Genomic DNA, 7,686 nt, shown 5'->3' with positions numbered 1-7,686 from the left:
TGAATGGATGAATCTTAGGTTCCTGACCTTAAAGCAAAATGGCCATAACAATACAGGAAATGGTGCTCAAAAAAAGGAAGACAAAATAGACTGATTGACTTGGGCCCAAAAGAGTCACTGAAGAGGTGTCCAATTTCAAGTCATTAAGAAGAAAACTTGGATCTGGTTTTACCACAGTTTCTCCTAATCCATCCACCCAGGACTCTGCTCTGCACTTCCAGCAAGGAAAGCTGCTATGGGATAAATAAGGCTACCTCGTGGGGGCCAAGAACAAGGAGGATCCCCAGGACTTTCTGAGAAGGACAGAAGGCCTGTTTACCTCATCCCTGTCCATGGAGTGAGGCAAAGGCTCCATCTGCCTGGGTGGAAGTGTTACAGGTGTCTTGGGCCACTGAGCACTCATCGTAAAGACAGCCTCACAATGGTTGCTTCTCACCATGGATGGGCCGTGGAGGGGTGAGTGGTGGAGGAGGTCTAGGAGTGGAGTCCGCGTGGCTTGCTGGCTGACTTCAGAGCTGCAGTGCAAGGCGCAAGGGAGCGTATTTACTATCAAGGGTGTGGTCAGGTCAGTGGCCATGGAGCACCCGAAGCATAAACCTTTTGCTTCCCGAGCATCTCAGACTGAGCCTGACAAAATGGAATAATAAGAGAACAGCTATCCATCTGTGACGGAAAAGCCGGGCTGGGCTAACAAGCTAACTGACAAGTCTAAGTGTAACAAGTGTCAGATCACTGACGTGAGTTCTGCTGGGCTAACTTGTAAATCTAAGTTAATTAGTGTTGGTTTGCTGATTCCCTGTTCATGTTTTTTTTTGCTAGCCAGCTGAATTTTCAGAGTCATATCTGGCCTTGAAATGTTGGTTTGCTGCCTTCCTGCCTCTACTTTTGTGATAATGATGCTGCTAAAGCTGTTCCATGCCTATTGGCCGCATACCCCAAGCTTGTAATTAACCCTATAAAACCTCACGCACACGTCTTGGAGGTGCTCAGAGCTTCGGAGCAGAAGCCCCTCTGAGCCCGCCGGCGTAATACATCTGAGTACTCCAACCCTCCGAGTGGTGCTTGTTTCTTGGCTGGCCTGTCATTTCCTTAACACATCAATTCCTCCTACAAAAGGAGAAACGGAACCCAAGTGAAAACCCCTGCAGGTCTGTAAACAACCAGGAGAGGGCAGCCTCTGGGGACAACGCACTGGTCTGCAGAGCAGCCAGGAACTAAAGAGCTGCAGGGACAGAGGAGCTGCAGGTCCCCTCCCTGGGCAATGCTGACCCGACGGCCTTTGGGGGAGGTTGTGCCATAAGAGGGTCATTAGAGAACATAGTCTTTGCTTTTCTACTGGCCAGCGGAACTTGAGAAAACAGACCATCTCGCAACTAACTCCATGGAAAACAGCCCTGAGGCTCACTGTACAAGGGTCCTCCCTCCACCCCCGACCCAGTACACGGTTCACACAGATGTCTGAAACCCCAAGCTTACAATCCATGCATTCAACAAGGTGGGCAATATTGGAGGGGAGGGGCCAAACATACCATACAAAAGGAAGGCTTGATTTTGTAGGTTATTCTAGTGCTGTTGCATCTAACTGTTAAGGAGGTGGCAGATTATTGCCTTTAAGAGCACGGACTTGTAAGCCAAATGTCTAAGGTTTCAATCTTAGCTTAGTTGCTTTCTCCTCTGAGAACCTGAGCAAATTTCTTCACCTCCTAAGTCTCTGCTTCATGGAAGGGGATAATAAGTGTACCCATATCATAGAGTTGTTAAGAGGATGAATGTAAATAATCTAAGTAAATGCTGGCACATAGTAAGCACTCAATAAATTAGTATACCTATAAAATATGACTTGAACGGTAAAATCTGAATCATATCACATTTGGCCAAACGTACCCAAGTTTCCTACATAATTGCCCATAGAGTAGTTGCTGGTTATGGGGGTGGTGATTGAGGAGGATGAACTGGGGACTCAAATCAAAGCCATATGTTATGATACAATCTTCTTTTTTTCTAAGATACTCAAAAATCCCTTATTGAACCTCTGAAATTTTTATGGAACATAGTCTGGAAATCACTGCGTTATTGGAACAGAAACAAAAGCTGTGTGTCCTAAACTGATCACAGTGAGGTCAAGTTCTTTACATCTGGCCCACCTGTGCTAGAATAACCATAGACAACTGTTAATGTTGGCTCCGTTGAGGACATTCCTTCTGACATTTGGTGCCCTTGTGAGCAAGTATGATCCTAATCCTATTTGAAGACTACGTGATTGACACTGCCAAGGAAAACAGTTAACAGGAGACATTAGGTTAGAGGAAATAAAACTCTGCTATTTGGGGTTACAATGAATAGACACGGAAGCATATAAAACATATAATAGAATGTTGATGAGATACTGAGTAAAAAATTTAAGTGCCTGTGAACACCAAATAATGAGATTTTAACAAAGGGCATAACTAGATAGAGTGATAAGCAGGTAAGGAAACAAAGACTCAGAGACTAACAACCACCTCACATTTGCCCAGAGCTGTAAGAAAAACTGGCCTCTGTTTCTGTTGAGTCAAGTTATTTATGTCATTTAAAACTGTCACATGAACTATAATCTTTTCCTTTAAAAGAAAAAGCTTTGAAGGATAGATTGTCGTTTAAAGATGACTAGAGCTTAAATCTGAGAATTGCTTATTTTAAGCCTTGTGTTTTAAAAATATTACCTCTGGGTGGTGAAGTTGAAGGAAAGACCGAGGAAAAGCAACCTCAAGCCTTTGGGAATTCTTCATCTCATATTTACCCTCCCTTTTGGTCTCTTCTCCTTTCCTTACTCTTTGTCTCTTCCACTTGGCAAAGGGTTGGAAGTTGAGTTTCAGGTGTTTCATTACATGAAATAATTGCATGAATTTGGTGTTTTGCCTGGAAGCAAAAACACAATGAACAAGGTTATGATCAAATGGTAATGCTATGACAGCAACTAATTAGGAAAGCCCAGCATACGTGAACAGAGTTTTGCTATTTGCAAATAAAGACTAAAAAAGTTAATATTTTATGTACTTAGTAATATACACTATGTTATTACACTGGTAGACAATTAGACATAATTGGTAAGCAATCATATATTTAGCCTGTGTTAGTTTGATATATGCAAATTATACTTTTACAGATTAGATCTTCTCTTTCTGGGGCCACAAAACAGTATCATCAAAGAAAAGCAGGGTTGAGTGATGAGAATGAGGCCAGAAGTGGCTGACAGAGCAGAGGACTCACCAAAATAGGCCCTGCATTCCTGGCCATTGGAGGTCTTGGATAAAACACTAGGGTGAGTGAAAGGAAAGTTGTTCACATCAAGGCAGGAAGAAACAGGATAGGAATGGAGAAGGGACTTTTTTTTTTAAAGGAAGGGGTTTTAGTCAAGGGTAAATGAGATTTTTCTTGTTCTCATCACCCACTTTTCACCACTCCCTCAAAACATTTATGATATCCAAAATTCCATAAACAGTAAAGTTTTTCATTCCACAATTAGGGACACAGATTGATAAGTAAGCTGGCAGAGGTAAAGCGAAACTCTTTCTCACTAAAATGTTAATGGCTGATACTGGATCCTTTGCTATTTTGATAGAAAGAGGAAGTAAGAGAATGAGAGGGCTCTGGCACCAGAAGGCTTCCCAAGGAAGGAAAGAAATGCCATATTAAATGGTAACTGGAGAAACAGCTAACATTATTGAGCGCTTATGTGTCAGACTGTGTTCTAAGCACTTTCACAGACTAACAAGCTCCCTCCCCACAGCACCTTGTCCAAGATATTACTAACCCCTACTTCACAAATGAGGAAGCTGAGTCACAGAGAGATTAGGTGGCTCGCCCAGGGTCCCAGTGGTGGAGCCAAGATTTGAGTTCTGGCATTTCTAGCCCTAGATACCATGCTCTGGCCCTAGCTGACAGAGAATTGGCTCCGAGAGAAGATGGCCCAGGAGACAAAACTTCCCCCGTGTGGATGATGTTGCCTAAAGTGAGCCTGTTTACCCCGGAGTGTCAGGAGTGAGGAGCCCCACGCAGAGGTGCTTTATCTAGTGCAGAGTTGTGTATCTGCTACTTGAAGGAACACCAGTGCTGGGGAGATTGTTACGTTCAGTCCTATGGAACATTTTGGTACCTTCTTGATCCCATGTGTGTGCCGCTTTGCTGCCTGAATTAGTGATCCTGTTGCAGTTTTACTTAAGCTCTCTGTGCCTGAGTGCACATTTGGAAACTGGGTTATTTCCACTTGTCAGCTTCCAGACTCAGAGGAATGCCAAAGGGCTAATGGGCTGATACATGCAAAGTGCTTTGAGCCGTAAACCAGGACTAACTGAACTTTTAGAGAACAGTGTGACTTGGCAGTGGTATTTAGATTGACAGAGGTGGTAGAATATTCTCCTAGTAGCTTCTTTAGATGATCTTGGTTCAGCTGCCTGGTCCACTACAGCTGCCTGAATTCTTCTCTAGACTTTTAAATGGCACTGTTTTAATGGAGGACAACTGTCTGGTAGACTTGGGAGATGCCCTTATAGTCTGGGATTGTTCAAATCATGTAGAGATCAGAATTCCTTATTTAAAATAAGAATCTTCAAGCCAGGACCTTGAAAGTCATTGCTTATCAAAAAAAAAAAAAAGTTAAAAAGAACTGGATCTACTCCAAGGAAACCTTTAACCTAATAGCAGACACCATATTCTGTTAGCATTCAGATCAAGTGATAGTGATTTAATTGACACCACCAAGGGCAGAACCAATTGCAAAGTTTTTTTAAAAATAATTATTTACAAAGAGATGTAGGTAAGAAGATGCTCAAGAGACAAATTATAGATAATGTCTCAGCTGTAGATAATTAAAGACTAACAAACACAAAAGAAGTATAAAGCCAGATTTTTTAAAAAAGAAAAATCAATCTGATTAATCCACACTGCCTAGTGGAATTTCTCTTTCATTTTTTAGGTTTATTTATTTATTTATTTTAGAGGAAGTGCTGGGGATTGAATCCAGGGCCTTGTGCATGCTAAGCATGTTCTCTGTCACTTGATCTATGCCCTCTCCCTCCTCCCTTTCATTTTTTAAAGCATAGAAATATTAGTTACCAGGATGGGGCAGTGTGGGGGAGGGTATAGCTCAATTGGTAGAGCGGGTGCCTAGCACGCACAAGGTCCTGGGTTCATTCCCCACTACCTCCTCTAAAAGTAAATAAATAAACTTAATTACCTCCTCCCCCAACCAAAAAAAATAAATAAAAATAAACTTGTGGGGAAAAAAGAAGAAATAGTAGTTACCAATCTACGTCTTCAAATAAAACAAATGAAAGCAGGAGGGTGATCACATATTTCAAATAGATCCAGGCATCAACGCAACAATTTAACCTTGAATTCATATCTTCTAAGGACAGAGACATATCTTGGGGCAGTCATGTCTCTCCAGAAAGGAAGCAATCATCATGAGCTAATAAATAAACATGACCAGTGGGAAAAAAGGTGGAAATTCAGAAGCAGAAATGGGGCAGATTAAAGTAGTTTACAGAAAGGGTTTGAGAGCTAGGGATGGAAATCGAATGACAAAAGTAAAGTGGTAGGTGGTGAAGACTGTACAGTATTAAGGAGCTGCAAATTCAAAACAAGAAAAACAAACTGCTTTTCAGAGTGCTGTTATGATTCAGGCCACTTCAAATAAAAGCTATGACAAATTTCAGAAAAATTTAGATACCGGAGATTTGGTTTTGAGATGCCAAGGCTTCCTTTTTGGCAGTGTTTTCTTGTGTCTGCGGACGCTTCTCTTTAAACACGAAGGCCTTATCTACTCCTCACCAGGGGAAAATGGTGACGGACACTCCTCAGTGTGAAAGCAATGCAAGGCTTAATCTTCCCAGGGGCATTTGCGGACTAAAGCTTCATCTTTATGTGAAAAGAAATTTTCAGGTCATTAGCTGGTGGAAGAGACACAAGAACCTTTCTGGCGTCCCTGCTCCCAAATCTTACTGAAGGCACTTTCTGTTTTGCCTCTGTCTCCCTTGGCCCCATTTATGGCAGTGCTTATCTGGTTTACAAACACATCTTCACATTGTCTTTGCTGAATTGAAAGAGGTTCCTTTCACTAAAGAACAATGGGGCTTGTGCAAGGACAAGGTCATTTAGGTAAACTCGCGCTCTGACATTCTGCTGTGTTTGATCTATGATAACGTCTTTGAAGGCCCACCATTGAGCATTTACGGCTGTCCATGTCAGGCAGGCTAGTCGTGAACAATCCCATTTCAGGTAGAAATGGTCATTGCCTTTGCTGAGAACTGGGGCGCAGGGGCTGATACCCTGCGTCTCTGTGTCGGAGCTTGTTTGCATGGGGGTGAGGGATAACTTCCTTGCCCACACTCTGCGGGCTGCCCCACCCTGCGCTGCACTCAATAGAAGGAAGGGTGGAGCCGGCACACAGAGTTTTGACAGTGCTCCAGTTCTCTGCACCCTAAATATTTACTGAAACAGTCAGGTAATTCTTTAGAGAGGCTGGACCTAACCTGCAAAAGCTGGCAGAGGGCCAGGAGGAGAAAGAAGTGTTCCCTCTGTTTGGAAAAGGCGTGCTCGGTGTGCCCGTAATAATTGCAGAAGCAATGATACAGAAATACAGGGATGGAACCACACACCCTCTTCAAACTGATCACCCATTTGAAAATTCAGCTTCCGGGCAACCAGCCTATGCTGTTCCCACGCAGACACTCCTAGGCTATGGGCAGCTGTTTCCTCTGCTTGGAAGTGTCTCTTCTCATTTAAAATCCACCTTTTCTTCGTAGATTCCTCTCCAGCCCTCTTCACATCCCACTTCCTGTACTAAGCCTCTCCCAGCTGTCCCAGCCCACAGTCATCACTTTGTTCTTTGGCCTCCTACACCACTTGCCTAGCACTTGGTAATTTCTGTAGTTGATCTGTTTATCCATTCAGCTCCCCACCCCCACCACCGGACTTTGCACGAACAGTCAATCTTCACAACCTGCTTATAAATCGTTACAGTAGAGTGGGTGAGGCGTGCCTGACGCAAGTTCATGTTTGTGTAATTTTTAAGTTCAAGTTTCCCATGGTTAGCACTTTTGAAATGCAGTAAATCCTTAATGTATAATTGTTTTCAAACATTATAGATTTTATTTTTTCTTTTTTAGGAGGCATAAGGAAGAGCACTCGGCAGATCTGGGACCGAGGGACACTTAACTGGGGAGAGGAGCAAAAAGCAGGTTCACACAATCCTAAACTCACACTGATGTGACCAACTCACCCCGTTTACCTGGGACATTGCCAGTTTTAACACTGAAAGTCCTGTGTCCCGGGCAGATCTAGATGGTTGATCACCACTCACTAGATGGCCAACACACATTTTGACAAAAAGCAAATGAAAGTTTTAAATAATGGATGGAGCCCTCTTTCTCTTCTCTCACCTCAAATCCTGGTACCATTGCCTCTCCAAGGGCCCTCTACTCTTCCATGACAAGTGCAGGAGCAGGTAATAATGACCAGTTCCCTAGAAGGAACCTTGGGTTTATTCAACTCTCTCCACTTCAGAAGCAGTCTCAGGCCTTGGAGGACAAATGGTCAAGGGAAAAAGCTTTATACAGAGTTCTCACGAAACAGAAACTAAAAGGAATATTTGGAACAGGAAACAGTGACCTTTATGGCATTATTCCCAAAGGGAAAGTCAAAGGC

General features: G+C 43.0%; 1 long non-coding RNA gene across 1 annotated transcript in view; it reads right to left on the bottom strand.

The window, feature by feature from the left end:
* Nucleotides 1-798: 798 nt before the first annotated feature.
* Nucleotides 799-7,686, bottom strand: part of LOC116283267 (uncharacterized) — an 81,319-nt gene continuing 74,431 nt past the window's right edge. Inside the window, exons 3-5 of the long non-coding RNA XR_012079992.1 lie at nt 5,711-5,898; nt 2,703-2,898; nt 799-1,107 (exon numbers count right to left, since the gene is read on the bottom strand). This is a non-coding gene — a long non-coding RNA (uncharacterized lncRNA). The remainder of the gene's footprint in view (nt 1,108-2,702; nt 2,899-5,710; nt 5,899-7,686) is intronic.

The sequence above is a fragment of the Vicugna pacos genome, chromosome 14 (genome assembly GCF_048564905.1).
Source record: "Vicugna pacos chromosome 14, VicPac4, whole genome shotgun sequence".
Taxonomy (NCBI): Eukaryota; Metazoa; Chordata; class Mammalia; order Artiodactyla; family Camelidae; genus Vicugna; species Vicugna pacos.
Note: the sequence above shows the minus strand (reverse complement) of the source record. Positions and strands in the feature narration are given on the sequence as shown.